Here is a 23,207-nt window from a genome sequence, read left to right as displayed (position 1 = left end):
ATAAATCCTGTATGCAAGTCAGCATATGTCGGGCTCATTCATAATTGAGTGGGCATTGGGTGCATTTCTATGGCCAGTATGCTGTTTCACTGGCGTTACCGGCATGCCCTCCTGGTCTGGTGTGAGGCGCCAAGTCAGCAAAACTTTGGACTGGGTACGAAAATACAGCGCGCTCACCCCCCCCGAGAAGTCTCATGGTATTATTTTGGGACTTTAATTTCGGGGAAGGAGGCTGCAGCGTGTCTGCAGAAGCCCCAGCAGGTATGGCAAACTACTCTCCCTGTGTGCAGAAAATGGAGGAGTGCAGCGCTGTGAGTAAGGCCACTGTGCATTTGTCAGCCATTCATTGGATGGGCTGGCACATTGGACTCGCAGCACCAGCCTTCCTCTGGGTACATCACGAGCACGGGAGGCAGCACAACATCAAACAGAGGCGGGGAGGAACTAACAAAGGAGTGGCCAGAGACTGCTAAGGACACTTTAATTACCCCCAGGTGCGAGGCTCTGAAGAGAGGGAAACGAGAACCGGCACTGATGAAAGCGCACATCTCCGCTTGAAACGCGTCTGCTTGGCGTTTCCAGAACTCTGTTAATTTTTTCTTGGCGTTTCCAGAACTCCGCTTAATTTACTCAAATAAATCCTGTTGGCAAGTCAGCATATGTCGGGCTCATTTATAATTGAGTGGGCATTGGGTGCATGTCTATGGCCAGTATGCTGTTTCACTGGCGTTACCGGCATGCCCTCCTGGTCTGGTGTGAGGAACCAAGTTAGCAAAAATTTGGACTGGGTACGAAAATACAGCACGCTCACCCCCCAAGAAGACTCATGGTATTATTTTGGGACTTTAATTTCGGGGAAGGAGGCTGCAGCGTGTCTGCAGAGGCCCCAGCAGGTATGGCTAACTACTCTCCCTGTGTGCAGAAAACGGAGGAGTGCAGCGCGGTGAGTGAGGCCACTGTGCATTTGTCAGCCATTCACTGGATGGGCTGGCACATTGGACTCGCAGCACCAGCCTTCCTCTGGGTACATCACATGCACGGGAGGCAGCACAACATCAAACAGAGGCGGGGAGGAACCAACAAAGGAGTGGCCAGAGACTGCTCAGGACACTTTAATTACCCCCAGGTGCGAGGCTCTGAAGAGAGGGAAACGAGAACCGGCACTGATGAAAGCGCACATCTCCGCTTGAAACGCGTCTGCTTGGCGTTTCCAGAACTCTGTTAATTTTTTCTTGGCGTTTCCAGAACTCTGCTTAATTTGCTCAAATAAATCCTGTTGGCAAGTCAGCATATGTCGGGCTCATTCATAATTGAGTGGGCATTGGGTGCATGTCTATGGCCAGTATGCTGTTTCACTGGCGTTACCAGCATGCCCTCCTGGTCTGGTGTGAGGCGCCAAGTCAGCAAAACTTTGGACTGGGTACGAAAATACAGCGCGCTCATCCCCTCGAGAAGTCTCATGGTATTATTTTGGGACTTTAATTTCGTGGAAGGAGGCTGTAGCGTGTCTGCAGAGGCCCCAGCAGGTATGTCAAACTACTCTCCCTGTGTGCAGAAAACGGAGGAATGCAGCGCGGTGAGTCAGGCCACTGTGCATTTGTCAGCCATTCACTGGATGGGCTGGCACATTGGACTCGCAGCACCCTGGGTACATCACGTGCACGAGAGGCAGCACAACATCAAACAGAGGCGGGGAGGAACCAACAAAGGAGTGGCCAGAGACTGCTCAGGACACTTTAATTACCCCCAGGTGCGAGGCTCTGAAGAGAGGGAAACGAGAACCGGCACTGATGAAAGCGCACATCTCCGCTTGAAAAGCGTTTGCTTGGCGTTTCCAGAACTCTGTTAATTTTTTCTTGGCGTTTCCAGAACTCTGCTTAATTTGCTCATATAAATTCTTTTGGCAAGTCAGCATATGTCGGGCTCATTCATAATTGAGTGGGCATTGGGTGCATGTCTATGGCCAGTATGCTGTTTCACTGGCGTTACCGGCATGCCCTCCTGGTCTGGTGTGAGGCGCCAAGTCAGCAAAACTTTGGACTGGGTACGAAAATACAGCGCGCTCACCCCCCGAGAAGTCTCATGGTATTATTTTGGGACTTTAATTTCGGGGAAGGAGGCTGCACCGTATCTGCAGAGGCCCCAGCAGGTATGGCAAACTACTCTCCCTGTGTGCAGAAAACGGAGGAGTGCAGCCGGTGAGTCAGGCCACTGTGCATTTGTCAGCCATTCACTGGATGGGCTGGCACATTGGACTCGCAGCACCAGCATTCCTCTGGGTACATCACGTGCACGGGAGGCAGCACAACATCAAACAGAGGCGGGGAGGAACCAACAAAGGAGTGGCCAGAGACTGCTTAGGACACTTTAATTACCCCCAGGTGCGAGGCTCTGAAGAGAGGGAAACGAGAACCGGCACTGATGAAAGCGCACATCTCCGCTTGAAACGCGTCTGCTTGGCGTTTCCAGAACTCTGTGAATTTTTTCTTGGCGTTTCCAGAACTCCGCATAATTTGCTCAAATAAATCCTGTATGCAAGTCAGCATATGTCGGGCTCATTCATAATTGAGTGGGCATTGGGTGCATTTCTATGGCCAGTATGCTGTTTCACTGGCGTTACCGGCATGCCCTCCTGGTCTGGTGTGAGGCGCCAAGTCAGCAAAACTTTGGACTGGGTACGAAAATACAGCGCGCTCACCCCCCGAGAAGTCTCATGGTATTATTTTGGGACTTTAATTTCGGGGAAGGAGGCTGCAGCGTGTCTGCAGAAGCCCCAGCAGGTATGGCAAACTACTCTCCCTGTGTGCAGAAAATGGAGGAGTGCAGCGCTGTGAGTCAGGCCACTGTGCATTTGTCAGCCGTTCACTAGATGGGCTGGCACATTGGACTCGCAGCACCAGCATTCCTCTGGGTACATCACGAGCACGGGAGGCAGCACAACATCAAACAGAGGCGGGGAGGAACTAACAAAGGAGTGGCCAGAGACTGCTCAGGACACTTTAATTACCCCCAGGTGCGAGGCTCTGAAGAGAGGGAAACGAGAACCGGCACTGATGAAAGCGCACATCTCCGCTTGAAACGCGTCTGCTTGGCGTTTCCAGAACTCTGTTCAATTTTTTCTTGGCGTTTCCAGAACTCCGCTTAATTTACTCAAATAAATCCTGTTGGCAAGTCAGCATATGTCGGGCTCATTAATAATTGAGTGGGCATTGGGTGCATGTCTATCGCCAGTATGCTGTTTCACTGGCGTTACCGGCATGCCCTCCTGGTCTGGTGTGAGGCGCCAAGTTAGCAAAACTTTGGACTGGGTACGAAAATACAGCACGCTCACCCCCCCAAGAAGTCTCATGGTATTATTTTGGGACTTTAATTTCGGGGAAGGAGGCTGCAGCGTGTCTGCAGAGGCCCCAGCAGGTATGGCTAACTACTCTCCCTGTGTGCAGAAAACGGAGGAGTGCAGCGCGGTGAGTGAGGCCACTGTGCATTTGTCAGCCATTCACTGGATGGGCTGGCACATTGGACTCGCAGCACCAGCATTCCTCTGGGTACATCACGTGCACGGGAGGCAGCACAACATCAAACAGAGGCGGGGAGGAACCAACAAAGGAGTGGCCAGAGACTGCTCAGCACACTTTAATTACCCCCAGGTGCGAGGCTCTGAAGAGAGGGAAACGAGAACCGGCACTGATGAAAGCGCACATCTCCGCTTGAAACGCGTCTGCTTGGTGTTTCCAGAACTCTGTTAATTTTTTCTTGGCGTTTCCAGAACTCCGCTTAATTTGCTCAAATAAATCCTGTTGGCAAGTCAGCATATGTCGGGCTCATTCATAATTGAGTGGGCATTGGGTGCATGTCTATGGCCAGTATGCTGTTTCACTGGCGTTACCGGCATGCCCTCCTGGTCAGGTGTGAGGCGCCAAGTCAGCAAAACTTTGGACTGGGTACGAAAATACAGCGCGCTCACCCCCCCGAGAAGTCTCATGGTATTATTTTGGGACTTTAATTTCGGGGAAGGAGGCTGCAGCGTGTCTGCAGAAGCCCCAGCAGGTATGGCAAACTACTCTCCCTGTGTGCAGAAAATGGAGGAGTGCAGCGCTGTGAGTCAGGCCACTGTGCATTTGTCAGCCATTCACTGGATGGGCTGGCACATTGGACTCGCAGCACCAGCATTCCTCTGGGTACATCACGAGCACAGGAGGCAGCACAACATCAAACAGAGGCGGGGAGGAACTAACAAAGGAGTGGCCAGAGACTGCTCAGGACACTTTAATTACCCCCAGGTGCGAGGCTCTGAAGAGAGGGAAACGAGAACCGGCACTGATGAAAGCGCACATCTCCGCTTGAAACGCGTCTGCTTGGCGTTTCCAGAACTCTGTTAATTTTTCTTGGCGTTTCCAGAACTCCGCTTAATTTGCTCATATAAATCCTGTTGGCAAGTCAGCATATGTCGGGCTCATTCATAATTGAGTGGGCATTGGGTGCATGTCTATGGCCAGTATGCTGTTTCACTGGCGTTACCGGCATGCCCCCCTGGTCTGGTGTGAGGCGCCAAGTCAGCAAAACTTTGGACTGGGTACGAAAATACAGCGCGCTCACCCCCCCCCCGAGAAGTCTCATGGTATTATTTTGGGACTTTAATTTCGGGGAAGGAGGCTGCACCGAATCTGCAGAGGCCCCAGCAGGTATGGCAAACTACTCTCCCTGTGTGCAGAAAACGGAGGAGTGCAGCCGGTGAGTCAGGCAACTGTGCATTTGTAAGCCATTCACTGGATGGGCTGGCACATTGGACTCGCAGCACCAGCATTCCTCTGGGTACATCACGTGCACGGGAGGCAGCACAACATCAAACAGAGGCGGGGAGGAACCAACAAAGGAGTGGCCAGAGACTGCTCAGGACACTTTAATTACCCCCAGGTGCGAGGCTCTGAAGAGAGGGAAACGAGAACCGGCACTGATGAAAGCGCACATCTCCGCTTGAAACGCGTCTGCTTGGCGTTTCCAGAACTCTGTTAATTTTTTCTTGGCGTTTCCAGAACTCCGCTTAATTTGCTCAAATAAATCCTGTTGGCAAGTCAGCATATGCCGGGCTCATTCATAATTGAGTGGGCATTGGGTGCATGTCTATGGCCAGTATGCTGTTTCACTGGCGTTACCGGCATGCCCTCCTGGTCTGGTGTGAGGCGCCAAGTCAGCAAAACTTTGGACTGGGTACGAAAATACAGCACGCTCACCCCCCCGAGAAGTCTCATGGTATTATTTTGGGACTTTAATTTCGGGGAAGGAGGCTGCAGCGTGTCTGCAGAGGCCCCAGCAGGTATGGCAAACTACTCTCCCTGTGTGCAGAAAACGGAGGAGTGCAGCACGGTGAGTCAGGCCGCTGTGCATTTGTCAGCCATTCACTGGATGGGCTGGCACATTGGACTCGCAGACCCAGCATTCCTCTGGGTACATCACGTGCACGGGAGGCAGCACAACATCAAACAGAGGCGGGGAGGAACCAACAAAGGAGTGGCCATAGACTGCTCAGGACACTTTAATTACCCCCAGGTGCGAGGCTCTGAAGAGAGGGAAACGAGAACCGGCACTGATGAAAGCGCACATCTCCGCTTAAAACGCGTCTGCTTGGCATTTCCAGAACTCTGTTAATTTTTTCTTTGCGTTTCCAGAACTCTGCTTAATTTGCTCAAATAAATCCTGTTGGCAAGTCAGCATATGTCGGGCTCATTCATAATTGAGTGGGCATTGGGTGCATGTCTATGGCCAGTATGCCGTTTCACTGGTGTTACCGGCATGCCCTCCTGGTCTGGTGTGAGGCGCCAAGTCAGCAAAACTTTGGACTGGGTACGAAAATACAGCGCGCTCACCCTTCCTCCCGAGAAGTCTCATGGTATTATTTTGGGACTTTAATTTCGGGGAAGGAGGCTGCAGCGTGTCTGCAGAGGCCCCAGCAGGTATGGCAAACTACTCTCCCTGTGTGCAGAAAACGGAGGAGTGCAGCGCGGTGAGTTAGGCCACTGTGCATTTGTCAGCCATTCACTGGGTGGGCTGGCACATTGGACTCGCAGCACCAGCATTCCTCTGGGTACATCACGTGCACGGGAGGCAGCACAACATCAAACAGAGGCGGGGAGGAACCAACAAAGGAGTGGCCAGAGACTGCTCAGGACACTTTAATTACCCCCAGGTGCGAGGCTCTGAAGAGAGGGAAACGAGAACCGGCACTGATGAAAGCGCACATAACCGCTTGAAACGCGTCTGCTTGGCGTTTCCAGAACTCTGTTAATTTTTTCTTGGCGTTTCCAGAACTCCGCTTAATTTGCTCAAATAAATCCTGTTGGCAAGTCATCATATGTCGGGCTCATTCATAATTGAGTGGGCATTGGGTGCATGTCAATGGCCAGTATGCTGTTTCACTGGCGTTACCGGCATGCCCTCCTGGTCTGGTGTGAGGTGCCAAGTCAGCAAAACTTTGGACTGGGTACGAAAATACAGCGCGCTCAACCCCCCCCCCCCGAGAAGTCTCATGGTATTATTTTGGGACTTTAATTTTGGGGAAGGAGGCTGCAGCGTGTCTGCAGAGGCCCAAGCAGGTATGTCAAACTACTCTCCCTGTGTGCAGAAAACGGAGGAATGCAGCGCGGTGAGTCAGGCCACTGTGCATTTGTCAGCCATTCACTGGATGGGCTGGCACATTGGACTCGCAGCACCCTGGGTACATCACGTGCACGGGAGGCAGCACAACATCAAACAGAGGCGGGGAGGAACCAACAAAGGAGTGGCCAGAGACTGCTCAGGACACTTTAATTACCCCCAGGTGCGAGGCTCTGAAGAGAGGGAAACGAGAACCGGCACTGATGAAAGCGCACATCTCCGCTTGAAAAGCGTCTGCTTGGCGTTTCCAGAACTCTGTTAATTTTTTCTTGGCGTTTCCAGAACTCTGCTTAATTTGCTCATATAAATTCTGTTGGCAAGTCAGCATATGTCGAGCTCATTCATAATTGAGTGGGCATTGGGTGCATGTCTATGGCCAGTATGCTGTTTCACTGGCGTTACCGGCATGCCCTCCTGGTCTGGTGTGAGGCGCCAAGTCAGCTAAACTTTGGACTGGGTACGAAAATACAGCGCGCTCACCCCCCCGAGAAGTCTCATGGTATTATTTTGGGACTTTAATTTCGGGGAAGGAGGCTGCACCGTATCTGCAGAGGCTCCAGCAGGTATGGCAAACTACTCTCCCTGTGTGCAGAAAACGGAGGAGTGCAGCCGGTGAGTCAGGCCACTGTGCATTTGTCAGCCATTCACTGGATGGGCTGGCACATTGGACTCGCAGCACCAGCATTCCTCTGGGTACATCACGTGCACGGGAGGCAGCACAACATCAAACAGAGGCGGGGAGGAACCAACAAAGGAGTGGCCAGAGACTGCTCAGGACACTTTAATTACCCCCAGGTGCGAGGCTCTGAAGAGAGGGAAACGAGAACCGGCACTGATGAAAGCGCACATAACCGCTTGAAACGCGTCTGCTTGGCGTTTCCAGAACTCTGTTAATTTTTTCTTGGCGTTTCCAGAACTCCGCTTAATTTGCTCAAATAAATCCTGTTGGCAAGTCATCATATGTCGGGCTCATTCATAATTGAGTGGGCATTGGGTGCATGTCAATGGCCAGTATGCTGTTTCACTGGCGTTACCGGCATGCCCTCCTGGTCTGGTGTGAGGTGCCAAGTCAGCAAAACTTTGGACTGGGTACGAAAATACAGCGCGCTCAACCCCCCCCCCCGAGAAGTCTCATGGTATTATTTTGGGACTTTAATTTTGGGGAAGGAGGCTGCAGCGTGTCTGCAGAGGCCCAAGCAGGTATGTCAAACTACTCTCCCTGTGTGCAGAAAACGGAGGAATGCAGCGCGGTGAGTCAGGCCACTGTGCATTTGTCAGCCATTCACTGGATGGGCTGGCACATTGGACTCGCAGCACCCTGGGTACATCACGTGCACGGGAGGCAGCACAACATCAAACAGAGGCGGGGAGGAACCAACAAAGGAGTGGCCAGAGACTGCTCAGGACACTTTAATTACCCCCAGGTGCGAGGCTCTGAAGAGAGGGAAACGAGAACCGGCACTGATGAAAGCGCACATCTCCGCTTGAAACGCGTCTGCTTGGCGTTTCCAGAACTCTGTTAATTTTTTCTTGGCGTTTCCAGAACTCCGCTTAATTTGCTCAAATAAATCCTGTTGGCAAGTCATCATATGTCGGGCTCATTCATAATTGAGTGGGCATTGGGTGCATGTCAATGGCCAGTATGCTGTTTCACTGGCGTTACCGGCATGCCCTCCTGGTCTGGTGTGAGGCGCCAAGTCAGCAAAACTTTGGACTGGGTACGAAAATACAGCGCGCTCACCCCCCCCCCCCCCCGAGAAGTCTCATGGTATTATTTTGGGACTTTAGTTTCGGGGAAGGAGGCTGCAGCGTGTCTGCAGAGGCCCCAGCAGGTATGGCAAACTACTCTCCCTGTGTGCAGAAAATGGAGGAGTGCAGCGCTGTGAGTCAGGCCACTGTGCATTTGTCAGCCATTCACTGGATGGGCTGGCACATTGGACTTGCAGCACCAGCATTCCTCTGGGTACATCACGAGCACGGGAGGCAGCACAACATCAAACAGAGGCGGGGAGGAACTAACAAAGGAGTGGCCAGAGACTGCTCAGGACACTTTAATTACCCCCAGGTGCGAGGCTCTGAAGAGAGGGAAACGAGAACCGGCACTGATGAAAGCGCACATCTCCGCTTGAAACGCGTCTGCTGGGTGTTTCCAGAACTCTGTTAATTTTTTCTTGGCGTTTCCAGAACTCTGCTTAATTTGCTCAAATAAATCCTGTTGGCAAGTCAGCATATGTCGGGCTCATTCATAATTGAGTGGGCATTGGGTGCATGTTTATGGCCAGTATGCTGTTTCACTGGCGTTACCGGCATGCCCTCCTGGTGTGGTGTGAGGCGCCAAGTCAGCAAAACTTTGGACTGGGTACGAAAATACAGCGCGCTCACCCCCTCGAGAAGTCTCATGGTATTATTTTGGGACTTTAATTTTGGGGAAGGAGGCTGCAGCGTGTCTGCAGAGGCCCCAGCAGGTATGTCAAACTACTCTCCCTGTGTGCAGAAAACGGAGGAATGCAGCGCGGTGAGTCAGGCCACTGTGCATTTGTCAGCCATTCACTGGATGGGCTGGCACATTGGACTCGCAGCACCCTGGGTACATCACGTGCACGGGAGGCAGCACAACATCAAACAGAGGCGGGGAGGAACCAACAAAGGAGTGGCCAGAGACTGCTCAGGACACTTTAATTACCCCCAGGTGCGAGGCTCTGAAGAGAGGGAAACGAGAACCGGCACTGATGAAAGCGCACATCTCCGCTTGAAAAGCATCTGCTTGGCGTTTCCAGAACTCTGTTAATTTTTTCTTGGCGTTTCCAGAACTCTGCTTAATTTGCTCATATAAATTCTGTTGGCAAGTCAGCATATGTCGAGCTCATTCATAATTGCGTGGGCATTGGGTGCATGTCTATGGCCAGTATGCTGTTTCACTGGCGTTACCGGCATGCCCTCCTGGTCTGGTGTGAGGCGCCAAGTCAGCAAAACTTTGGACTGGGTACGAAAATACAGCGCGCTCACCCCCGAGAAGTCTCATGGTATTATTTTGGGACTTTAATTTCGGGGAAGGAGGCTGCACCGTATCTGCAGAGGCCCCAGCAGGTATGGCAAACTACTCTCCCTGTGTGCAGAAAACGGAGGAGTGCAGCCGGTGAGTCAGGCCACTGTGCATTTGTCAGCCATTCACTGGATGGGCTGGCACATTGGACTCGCAGCACCAGCATTCCTCTGGGTACATCACGTGCACGGGAGGCAGCACAACATCAAACAGAGGCGGGGAGGAACCAACAAAGGAGTGGCCAGAGACTGCTCAGGACACTTTAATTACCCCCAGGTGCGAGGCTCTGAAGAGAGGGAAACGAGAACCGGCACTGATGAAAGCGCACATCTCCGCTTGAAACGCGTCTGCTTGGCGTTTCCAGAACTCTGTTAATTTTTTCTTGGCGTTTCCAGAACTCCGCTTAATTTGCTCAAATAAATCCTGTTGGCAAGTCATCATATGTCGGGCTCATTCATAATTGAGTGGGCATTGGGTGCATGTCAATGGCCAGTATGCTGTTTCACTGGCGTTACCGGCATGCCCTCCTGGTCTGGTGTGAGGCGCCAAGTCAGCAAAACTTTGGACTGGGTACGAAAATACAGCGCGCTCACCCCCCCCCCCCCCCCCCGAGAAGTCTCATGGTATTATTTTGGGACTTTAATTTCGGGGAAGGAGGCTGCAGCGTGTCTGCAGAGGCCCCAGCAGGTATGGCAAACTACTCTCCCTGTGTGCAGAAAATGGAGGAGTGCAGCGCTGTGAGTCAGGCCACTGTGCATTTGTCAGCCATTCACTGGATGGGCTGGCACATTGGACTTGCAGCACCAGCATTCCTCTGGGTACATCACGAGCACGGGAGGCAGCACAACATCAAACAGAGGCGGGGAGGAACTAACAAAGGAGTGGCCAGAGACTGCTCAGGACACTTTAATTACCCCCAGGTGCGAGGCTCTGAAGAGAGGGAAACGAGAACCGGCACTGATGAAAGCGCACATCTCCGCTTGAAACGCGTCTGCTTGGCGTTTCCAGAACTCTGTTAATTTTTTCTTGGCGTTTCCAGAACTCTGCTTAATTTGCTCAAATAAATCCTGTTGGCAAGTCAGCATATGTCGGGCTCATTCATAATTGAGTGGGCATTGGGTGCATGTTTATGGCCAGTATGCTGTTTCACTGGCGTTACCGGCATGCCCTCCTGGTGTGGTGTGAGGCGCCAAGTCAGCAAAACTTTGGACTGGGTACGAAAATACAGCGCGCTCACCCCCTCGAGAAGTCTCATGGTATTATTTTGGGACTTTAATTTTGGGGAAGGAGGCTGCAGCGTGTCTGCAGAGGCCCCAGCAGGTATGTCAAACTACTCTCCCTGTGTGCAGAAAACGGAGGAATGCAGCGCGGTGAGTCAGGCCACTGTGCATTTGTCAGCCATTCAGTGGATGGGCTGGCACATTGGACTCGCAGCACCCTGGGTACATCACGTGCACGGGAGGCAGCACAACATCAAACAGAGGCGGGGAGGAACCAACAAAGGAGTGGCCAGAGACTGCTCAGGACACTTTAATTACCCCCAGGTGCGAGGCTCTGAAGAGAGGGAAACGAGAACCGGCACTGATGAAAGCGCACATCTCCGCTTGAAAAGCGTCTGCTTGGCGTTTCCAGAACTCTGTTAATTTTTTCTTGGCGTTTCCAGAACTCTGCTTAATTTGCTCATATAAATTCTGTTGGCAAGTCAGCATATGTCGAGCTCATTCATAATTGAGTGGGCATTGGGTGCATGTCTATGGCCAGTATGCTGTTTCACTGGCGTTACCGGCATGCCCTCCTGGTCTGGTGTGAGGCGCCAAGTCAGCAAAACTTTGGACTGGGTACGAAAATACAGCGCGCTCACCCCCCCGAGAAGTCTCATGGTATTATTTTGGGACTTTAATTTCGGGGAAGGAGGCAGCACCGTATCTGCAGAGGCCCCAGCAGGTATGGCAAACTACTCTCCCTGTGTGCAGAAAACGGAGGAGTGCAGCCGGTGAGTCAGGCCACTGTGCATTTGTCAGCCATTCACTGGATGGGCTGGCACATTGGACTCGCAGCACCAGCATTCCTCTGGGTACATCACGTGCACGGGAGGCAGCACAACATCAAACAGAGGCGGGGAGGAACCAACAAAGGAGTGGCCAGAGACTGCTCAGGACACTTTATTTACCCCCAGGTGCGAGGCTCTGAAGAGAGGGAAACGAGAACCGGCACTGATGAAAGCGCACATCTCCGCTTGAAACGCGTCTGCTTGGCGTTTCCAGAACTCTGTTAATTTTTTCTTGGCTTTTCCAGAACTCCGCTTAATTTGCTCAAATAAATCCTGTTGGCAAGTCAGCATATGTCGGGCTCATTCATAATTGAGTGGGCATTGGGTGCATGTCAATGGCCAGTATGCTGTTTCACTGGCGTTACCGGCATGCCCTCCTGGTCTGGTGTGAGGCGCCAAGTCAGCAAAACTTTGGACTGGGTACGAAAATACAGCGCGCTCACCCCCCCCCCCCCGAGAAGTCTTTTGGTATTATTTTGGGACTTTAATTTCGGGGAAGGAGGCTGCAGAGTGTCTGCAGAGGCCCCAGCAGGTATGGCAAACTACTCTCCCTGTGTGCAGAAAATGGAGGAGTGCAGCGCTGTGAGTCAGCAGGCCACTGTGCATTTGTCAGCCATTCACTGGATGGGCTGGCACATTGGACTCGCAGCACCAGCATTCCTCTGGGTACATCACGAGCACGGGAGGCAGCACAACATCAAACAGAGGCGGGGAGGAACTAACAAAGGAGTGGCCAGAAACTGCTCAGGACACTTTAATTACCCCCAGGTGCGAGGCTCTGAAGAGAGGGAAACGAGAACCGGCACTGATGAAAGCGCACATCTCCGCTTGAAACGCGTCTGCTTGGCGTTTCCAGAACTCTGTTAATTTTTTCTTGCCGTTTCCAGAACTCTGCTTAATTTGCTCAAATAAATCCTGTTGGCAAGTCAGCATATGTCGGGCTCATTCATAATTGAGTGGGCATTGGGTGCATGTCTATGGCCAGTATGCTGTTTCACTGGCGTTACCGGCATGCCCTCCTGGTCTGGTGTGAGGCGCCAAGTCAGCAAAACTTTGGACTGGGTACGAAAATACAGCGCGCTCATCCCCTCGAGAAGTCTCATGGTATTATTTTGGGACTTTAATTTCGTGGAAGGAGGCTGCAGCGTGTCTGCAGAGGCCCCAGCAGGTATGTCAAACTACTCTCCCTGTGTGCAGAAAACGGAGGAATGCAGCGCGGTGAGTCAGGCCACTGTGCATTTGTCAGCCATTCACTGGATGGGCTGGCACATTGGACTCGCAGCACCCTGGGTACATCACGTGCACGGGAGGCAGCACAACATGAAACAGAGGCGGGGAGGAACCAACAAAGGAGTGGCCAGAGACTGCTCAGGACACTTTAATTACCCCCAGGTGCGAGGCTCTGAAGAGAGGGAAACGAGAACCGGCACTGATGAAAGCGCACATCTCCGCTTGAAAAGCGTCTGCTTGGCGTTTCCAGAACTCTGTTAATTTTTTCTTGGCGTTTCCAGAACTCTGCTTAATTTGCTCAAAAAAATTCTGTTGGCAAGTCAGCATATGTCGGGCTCATTCATAATTGAGTGGGCATTGGGTGCATGTCTATGGCCAGTATGCTGTTTCAATGGCGTTACCGGCATGCCCTCCTGGTCTGGTGTGAGGCGCCAAGTCAGCAAAACTTTGGACTGGGTACGAAAATACAGCGCGCTCACCCCCCCGAGATGTCTCATGGTATTATTTTGGGACTTTAATTTCGGGGAAGGAGGCTGCACCGTATCTGCAGAGGCCCCAGCAGGTATGGCAAACTACTCTCCCTGTGTGAAGAAAACGGAGGAGTGCAGCCGGTGAGTCAGGCCACTGTGCATTTGTCAGCCATTCACTGGATGGGCTGGCACATTGGACTCGCAGCACCAGCATTCCTCTGGGTACATCACGTGCACGGGAGGCAGCACAACATCAAACAGAGGCGGGGAGGAACCAACAAAGGAGTGGCCAGAGACTGCTCAGGACACTTTAATTACCCCCAGGTGCGAGGCTCTGAAGAGAGGGAAACGAGAACCGGCACTGATGAAAGCGCACATCTCCGCTTGAAACGCGTCTGCTTGGCGTTTCCAGAACTCTGTTAATTTTTTCTTGGCGTTTCCAGAACTCCGCTTAATTTGCTCAAATAAATCCTGTATGCAAGTCAGCATATGTCGGGCTCATTCATAATTGAGTGGGCATTGGGTGCATTTCTATGGCCAGTATGCTGTTTCACTGGCGTTACCGGCATGCCCTCCTGGTCTGGTGTGAGGCGCCAAGTCAGCAAAACTTTGGACTGGGTACGAAAATACAGCGCGCTCACCCCCCGAGAAGTCTCATGGTATTATTTTGGGACTTTAATTTCGGGGAAGGAGGCTGCAGCGTGTCTGCAGAAGCCCCAGCAGGTATGGCAAACTACTCTCCCTGTGTGCAGAAAATGGAGGAGTGCAGCGCTGTGAGTCAGGCCACTGTGCATTTGTCAGCCATTCACTAGATGGGCTGGCACATTGGACTCGCAGCACCAGCATTCCTCTGGGTACATCACGAGCACGGGAGGCAGCACAACATCAAACAGAGGCGGGGAGGAACTAACAAAGGAGTGGCCAGAGACTGCTCAGGACACTTTAATTACCCCCAGGTGCGAGGCTCTGAAGAGAGGGAAACGAGAACCGGCACTGATGAAAGCGCACATCTCCGCTTGAAACGCGTCTGCTTGGCGTTTCCAGAACTCTGTTAATTTTTTCTTGGCGTTTCCAGAACTCCGCTTAATTTACTCAAATAAATCCTGTTGGCAAGTCAGCATATGTCGGGCTCATTAATAATTGAGTGGACATTGGGTGCATGTCTATGGCCAGTATGCTGTTTCACTGGTGTTACCGGCATGCCCTCCTGGTCTGGTGTGAGGCGCCAAGTTAGCAAAACTTTGGACTGGGTACGAAAATACAGCACGCTCACCCCCCGAGAAGTCTCATGGTATTATTTTGGGACTTTAATTTCGGGGAAGGAGGCTGCAGCGTGTCTGCAGAAGCCCCAGCAGGTATGGCAAACTACTCACCCTGTGTGCAGAAAATGGAGGAGTACAGCGCTGTGAGTCAGGCCACTGTGCATTTGTCAGCCATTCACTAGATGGGCTGGCACATTGGACTCGCAGCACCAGCATTCCTCTGGGTACATCACGAGCACGGGAGGCAGCACAACATCAAACAGAGGCGGGGAGGAACTAACAAAGGAGTGGCCAGAGACTGCTCAGGACACTTTAATTACCCCCAGGTGCGAGGCTCTGAAGAGAGGGAAACGAGAACCGGCACTGATGAAAGCGCACATCTCCGCTTGAAACGCGTCTGCTTGGCGTTTCCAGAACTCTGTTAATTTTTTCTTGGCGTTTCCAGAACTCCGCTTAATTTACTCAAATAAATCCTGTTGGCAAGTCAGCATATGTCGGGCTCATTAATAATTGAGTGGACATTGGGTGCATGTCTATGGCCAGTATGCTGTTTCACTGGTGTTACCGGCATGCCCTCCTGGTCTGGTGTGAGGCGCCAAGTTAGCAAAACTTTGGACTGGGTACGAAAATACAGCACGCTCACCCCCCCAAGAAGTCTCATGGTATTATTTTGGGACTTTAATTTCGGGGAAGGAGGCTGCAGCGTGTCTGCAGAGGCCCCAGCAGGTATGGCTAACTACTCTCCCTGTGTGCAGAAAACGGAGGAGTGCAGCGCGGTGAGTGAGGCCACTGTGCATTTGTCAGCCATTCACTGGATGGGCTGGCACATTGGACTCGCAGCACCAGCATTCCTCTGGGTACATCACGTGCACGGGAGGCAGCACAACATCAAACAGAGGCGGGGAGGAACCAACAAAGGAGTGGCCGGAGACTGCTCAGGACACTTTAATTACCCCCAGGTGCAAAGCTCTAAAGAGAGGGAAACGAGAACCGGCACTGATGAAAGCGCACATCTCCGCTTGAAACGCGTCTGCTTGGCGTTTCCAGAACTCTGGTAATTTTTTCTTGGCGTTTCCAGAACTCTGCTTAATTTGCTCAAATAAATCCTGTTGGCAAGTCAGCATATGTCGGGCTCATTCATAATTGAGTGGGCATTGGGTGCATGTCTATGGCCAGTATGCTGTTTCACTGGCGTTACCGGCATGCCCTCCTGGTGTGGTGTGAGGCGCCAAGTCAGCAAAACTTTGGACTGGGTACGAAAATACAGCGCGCTCACCCCCTCGAGAAGTCTCATGGTATTATTTTGGGACTTTAATTTTGGGGAAGGAGGCTGCAGCGTGTCTGCAGAGGCCCCAGCAGGTATGTCAAACTACTCTCCCTGTGTGCAGAAAACGGAGGAATGCAGCGCGGTGAGTCAGGCCACTGTGCATTTGTCAGCCATTCACTGGATGGGCTGGCACATTGGACTCGCAGCACCCTGGGTACATCACGTGCACGGGAGGCAGCACAACATCAAACAGAGGCGGGGAGGAACCAACAAAGGAGTGGCCAGAGACTGCTCAGGACACTTTAATTACCCCCAGGTGCGAGGCTCTGAAGAGAGGGAAACGAGAACCGGCACTGATGAAAGCGCACATCTCCGCTTGAAAAGCGTCTGCTTGGCGTTTCCAGAACTCTGTTAATTTTTTCTTGGCGTTTCCAGAACTCTGCTTAATTTGCTCATATAAATTCTGTTGGCAAGTCAGCATATGTCGGGCTCATTCATAATTGAGTGGGCATTGGGTGCATGTCTATGGCCAGTATGCTGTTTCACTGGCGTTACCGGCATGCCCTCCTGGTCTGGTGTGAGGCGCCAAGTCAGCAAAACTTTGGACTGGGTACGAAAATACAGCGTGCTCACCCCCCCGAGAAGTCTCATGGTATTATTTTGGGACTTTAATTTTGGGGAAGGAGGCTGCACCGTATCTGCAGAGGCCCCAGCAGGTATGGCAAACTACTCTCCCTGTGTGCAGAAAACGGAGGAGTGCAGCCGGTGAGTCAGGCCACTGTGCATTTGTCAGCCATTCACTGGATGGGCTGGCACATTGGACTCGCAGCACCAGCATTCCTCTGGGTACATCACGTGCACGGGAGGCAGCACAACATCAAACAGAGGCGGGGAGGAACCAACAAAGGAGTGGCCAGAGACTGCTCAGGACACTTTAATTAGCCCCAGGTGCGAGGCTCTGAAGAGAGGGAAACGAGAACCGGCACTGATGAAAGCGCACATCTCCGCTTGAAACGCGTCTGCTTGGCGTTTCCAGAACTCTGTTAATTTTTTCTTGGCGTTTCCAGAACTCCGCTTAATTTGCTCAAATAAATCCTGTATGCAAGTCAGCATATGTCGGGCTCATTCATAATTGAGTGGGCATTGGGTGCATTTCTATGGCCAGTATGCTGTTTCACTGGCGTTACCGGCATGCCCTCCTGGTGTGGTGTGAGGCGCCAAGTCAGCAAAACTTTGGACTGGGTACGAAAATACAGCGCGCTCACCCCCTCGAGAAGTCTCATGGTATTGTTTTGGGACTTTAATTTTGGGGAAGGAGGCTGCAGCGTGTCTGCAGAGGCCCCAGCAGGTATGTCAAACTACTCTCCCTGTGTGCAGAAAACGGAGGAATGCAGCGCGGTGAGTCAGGCCACTGTGCATTTGTCAGCCATTCACTGGATGGGCTGGCACATTGGACTCGCAGCACCCTGGGTACATCACGTGCACGGGAGGCAGCACAACATCAAACAGAGGCGGGGAGGAACCAACAAAGGAGTGGCCAGAGACTGCTCAGGACACTTTAATTACCCCCAGGTGCGAGGCTCTGAAGAGAGGGAAACGAGAACCGGCACTGATGAAAGCGCACATCTCCGCTTGAAAAGCGTCTGCTTGGCGTTTCCAGAACTCTGTTAATTTTTTCTTGGCGTTTCCAGAACTCTGCTTAATTTGCTCATATAAATTCTGTTGGCAAGTCAGCATATGTCGGGCTCATTCATAATTGAGTGGGCATTGGGTGCATGTCTATGGCCAGTATGCTGTTTCACTGGCGTTACCGGCATGCCCTCCTGGTCTGGTGTGAGGCGCCAAGTCAGCAAAACTTTGGACTGGGTACGAAAATACAGCGTGCTCACCCCCCCGAGAAGTCTCATGGTATTATTTTGGGACTTTAATTTTGGGGAAGGAGGCTGCACCGTATCTGCAGAGGCCCCAGCAGGTATGGCAAACTACTCTCCCTGTGTGCAGAAAACGGAGGAGTGCAGCCGGTGAGTCAGGCCACTGTGCATTTGTCAGCCATTCACTGGATGGGCTGGCACATTGGACTCGCAGCACCAGCATTCCTCTGGGTACATCACGTGCACGGGAGGCAGCACAACATCAAACAGAGGCGGGGAGGAACCAACAAAGGAGTGGCCAGAGACTGCTCAGGACACTTTAATTACCCCCAGGTGCGAGGCTCTGAAGAGAGGGAAACGAGAACCGGCACTGATGAAAGCGCACATCTCCGCTTGAAACGCGTCTGCTTGGCGTTTCCAGAACTCTGTTAATTTTTTCTTGGCGTTTCCAGAACTCCGCTTAATTTGCTCAAATAAATCCTGTATGCAAGTCAGCATATGTCGGGCTCATTCATAATTGAGTGGGCATTGGGTGCATTTCTATGGCCAGTATGCTGTTTCACTGGCGTTACCGGCATGCCCTCCTGGTCTGGTGTGAGGCGCCAAGTCAGCAAAACTTTGGACTGGGTACGAAAATACAGCGCGCTCACCCCCCCCGAGAAGTCTCATGGTATTATTTTGGGACTTTAATTTCGGGGAAGGAGGCTGCAGCGTGTCTGCAGAAGCCCCAGCAGGTATGGCAAACTACTCTCCCTGTGTGCAGAAAATGGAGGAGTGCAGCGCTGTGAGTAAGGCCACTGTGCATTTGTCAGCCATTCATTGGATGGGCTGGCACATTGGACTCGCAGCACCAGCCTTCCTCTGGGTACATCACGAGCACGGGAGGCAGCACAACATCAAACAGAGGCGGGGAGGAACTAACAAAGGAGTGGCCAGAGACTGCTAAGGACACTTTAATTACCCCCAGGTGCGAGGCTCTGAAGAGAGGGAAACGAGAACCGGCACTGATGAAAGCGCACATCTCCGCTTGAAACGCGTCTGCTTGGCGTTTCCAGAACTCTGTTAATTTTTTCTTGGCGTTTCCAGAACTCCGCTTAATTTACTCAAATAAATCCTGTTGGCAAGTCAGCATATGTCGGGCTCATTTATAATTGAGTGGGCATTGGGTGCATGTCTATGGCCAGTATGCTGTTTCACTGGCGTTACCGGCATGCCCTCCTGGTCTGGTGTGAGGAACCAAGTTAGCAAAAATTTGGACTGGGTACGAAAATACAGCACGCTCACCCCCCAAGAAGACTCATGGTATTATTTTGGGACTTTAATTTCGGGGAAGGAGGCTGCAGCGTGTCTGCAGAGGCCCCAGCAGGTATGGCTAACTACTCTCCCTGTGTGCAGAAAACGGAGGAGTGCAGCGCGGTGAGTGAGGCCACTGTGCATTTGTCAGCCATTCACTGGATGGGCTGGCACATTGGACTCGCAGCACCAGCCTTCCTCTGGGTACATCACATGCACGGGAGGCAGCACAACATCAAACAGAGGCGGGGAGGAACCAACAAAGGAGTGGCCAGAGACTGCTCAGGACACTTTAATTACCCCCAGGTGCGAGGCTCTGAAGAGAGGGAAACGAGAACCGGCACTGATGAAAGCGCACATCTCCGCTTGAAACGCGTCTGCTTGGCGTTTCCAGAACTCTGTTAATTTTTTCTTGGCGTTTCCAGAACTCTGCTTAATTTGCTCAAATAAATCCTGTTGGCAAGTCAGCATATGTCGGGCTCATTCATAATTGAGTGGGCATTGGGTGCATGTCTATGGCCAGTATGCTGTTTCACTGGCGTTACCAGCATGCCCTCCTGGTCTGGTGTGAGGCGCCAAGTCAGCAAAACTTTGGACTGGGTACGAAAATACAGCGCGCTCATCCCCTCGAGAAGTCTCATGGTATTATTTTGGGACTTTAATTTCGTGGAAGGAGGCTGTAGCGTGTCTGCAGAGGCCCCAGCAGGTATGTCAAACTACTCTCCCTGTGTGCAGAAAACGGAGGAATGCAGCGCGGTGAGTCAGGCCACTGTGCATTTGTCAGCCATTCACTGGATGGGCTGGCACATTGGACTCGCAGCACCCTGGGTACATCACGTGCACGAGAGGCAGCACAACATCAAACAGAGGCGGGGAGGAACCAACAAAGGAGTGGCCAGAGACTGCTCAGGACACTTTAATTACCCCCAGGTGCGAGGCTCTGAAGAGAGGGAAACGAGAACCGGCACTGATGAAAGCGCACATCTCCGCTTGAAAAGCGTTTGCTTGGCGTTTCCAGAACTCTGTTAATTTTTTCTTGGCGTTTCCAGAACTCTGCTTAATTTGCTCATATAAATTCTTTTGGCAAGTCAGCATATGTCGGGCTCATTCATAATTGAGTGGGCATTGGGTGCATGTCTATGGCCAGTATGCTGTTTCACTGGCGTTACCGGCATGCCCTCCTGGTCTGGTGTGAGGCGCCAAGTCAGCAAAACTTTGGACTGGGTACGAAAATACAGCGCGCTCACCCCCCGAGAAGTCTCATGGTATTATTTTGGGACTTTAATTTCGGGGAAGGAGGCTGCACCGTATCTGCAGAGGCCCCAGCAGGTATGGCAAACTACTCTCCCTGTGTGCAGAAAACGGAGGAGTGCAGCCGGTGAGTCAGGCCACTGTGCATTTGTCAGCCATTCACTGGATGGGCTGGCACATTGGACTCGCAGCACCAGCATTCCTCTGGGTACATCACGTGCACGGGAGGCAGCACAACATCAAACAGAGGCGGGGAGGAACCAACAAAGGAGTGGCCAGAGACTGCTTAGGACACTTTAATTACCCCCAGGTGCGAGGCTCTGAAGAGAGGGAAACGAGAACCGGCACTGATGAAAGCGCACATCTCCGCTTGAAACGCGTCTGCTTGGCGTTTCCAGAACTCTGTGAATTTTTTCTTGGCGTTTCCAGAACTCCGCATAATTTGCTCAAATAAATCCTGTATGCAAGTCAGCATATGTCGGGCTCATTCATAATTGAGTGGGCATTGGGTGCATTTCTATGGCCAGTATGCTGTTTCACTGGCGTTACCGGCATGCCCTCCTGGTCTGGTGTGAGGCGCCAAGTCAGCAAAACTTTGGACTGGGTACGAAAATACAGCGCGCTCACCCCCCGAGAAGTCTCATGGTATTATTTTGGGACTTTAATTTCGGGGAAGGAGGCTGCAGCGTGTCTGCAGAAGCCCCAGCAGGTATGGCAAACTACTCTCCCTGTGTGCAGAAAATGGAGGAGTGCAGCGCTGTGAGTCAGGCCACTGTGCATTTGTCAGCCGTTCACTAGATGGGCTGGCACATTGGACTCGCAGCACCAGCATTCCTCTGGGTACATCACGAGCACGGGAGGCAGCACAACATCAAACAGAGGCGGGGAGGAACTAACAAAGGAGTGGCCAGAGACTGCTCAGGACACTTTAATTACCCCCAGGTGCGAGGCTCTGAAGAGAGGGAAACGAGAACCGGCACTGATGAAAGCGCACATCTCCGCTTGAAACGCGTCTGCTTGGCGTTTCCAGAACTCTGTTCAATTTTTTCTTGGCGTTTCCAGAACTCCGCTTAATTTACTCAAATAAATCCTGTTGGCAAGTCAGCATATGTCGGGCTCATTAATAATTGAGTGGGCATTGGGTGCATGTCTATCGCCAGTATGCTGTTTCACTGGCGTTACCGGCATGCCCTCCTGGTCTGGTGTGAGGCGCCAAGTTAGCAAAACTTTGGACTGGGTACGAAAATACAGCACGCTCACCCCCCCAAGAAGTCTCATGGTATTATTTTGGGACTTTAATTTCGGGGAAGGAGGCTGCAGCGTGTCTGCAGAGGCCCCAGCAGGTATGGCTAACTACTCTCCCTGTGTGCAGAAAACGGAGGAGTGCAGCGCGGTGAGTGAGGCCACTGTGCATTTGTCAGCCATTCACTGGATGGGCTGGCACATTGGACTCGCAGCACCAGCATTCCTCTGGGTACATCACGTGCACGGGAGGCAGCACAACATCAAACAGAGGCGGGGAGGAACCAACAAAGGAGTGGCCAGAGACTGCTCAGCACACTTTAATTACCCCCAGGTGCGAGGCTCTGAAGAGAGGGAAACGAGAACCGGCACTGATGAAAGCGCACATCTCCGCTTGAAACGCGTCTGCTTGGTGTTTCCAGAACTCTGTTAATTTTTTCTTGGCGTTTCCAGAACTCCGCTTAATTTGCTCAAATAAATCCTGTTGGCAAGTCAGCATATGTCGGGCTCATTCATAATTGAGTGGGCATTGGGTGCATGTCTATGGCCAGTATGCTGTTTCACTGGCGTTACCGGCATGCCCTCCTGGTCAGGTGTGAGGCGCCAAGTCAGCAAAACTTTGGACTGGGTACGAAAATACAGCGCGCTCACCCCCCCGAGAAGTCTCATGGTATTATTTTGGGACTTTAATTTCGGGGAAGGAGGCTGCAGCGTGTCTGCAGAAGCCCCAGCAGGTATGGCAAACTACTCTCCCTGTGTGCAGAAAATGGAGGAGTGCAGCGCTGTGAGTCAGGCCACTGTGCATTTGTCAGCCATTCACTGGATGGGCTGGCACATTGGACTCGCAGCACCAGCATTCCTCTGGGTACATCACGAGCACAGGAGGCAGCACAACATCAAACAGAGGCGGGGAGGAACTAACAAAGGAGTGGCCAGAGACTGCTCAGGACACTTTAATTACCCCCAGGTGCGAGGCTCTGAAGAGAGGGAAACGAGAACCGGCACTGATGAAAGCGCACATCTCCGCTTGAAACGCGTCTGCTTGGCGTTTCCAGAACTCTGTTAATTTTTCTTGGCGTTTCCAGAACTCCGCTTAATTTGCTCATATAAATCCTGTTGGCAAGTCAGCATATGTCGGGCTCATTCATAATTGAGTGGGCATTGGGTGCATGTCTATGGCCAGTATGCTGTTTCACTGGCGTTACCGGCATGCCCCCCTGGTCTGGTGTGAGGCGCCAAGTCAGCAAAACTTTGGACTGGGTACGAAAATACAGCGCGCTCACCCCCCCCCCGAGAAGTCTCATGGTATTATTTTGGGACTTTAATTTCGGGGAAGGAGGCTGCACCGAATCTGCAGAGGCCCCAGCAGGTATGGCAAACTACTCTCCCTGTGTGCAGAAAACGGAGGAGTGCAGCCGGTGAGTCAGGCAACTGTGCATTTGTAAGCCATTCACTGGATGGGCTGGCACATTGGACTCGCAGCACCAGCATTCCTCTGGGTACATCACGTGCACGGGAGGCAGCACAACATCAAACAGAGGCGGGGAGGAACCAACAAAGGAGTGGCCAGAGACTGC

This window comes from Lissotriton vulgaris, chromosome 5 (assembly GCF_964263255.1).
Source record: "Lissotriton vulgaris chromosome 5, aLisVul1.2, whole genome shotgun sequence".
NCBI classification, from domain to species: Eukaryota; Metazoa; Chordata; class Amphibia; order Caudata; family Salamandridae; genus Lissotriton; species Lissotriton vulgaris.
The sequence above is the reverse complement of the archived record's forward strand: the minus strand, read 5'-3'. Positions refer to the sequence as shown.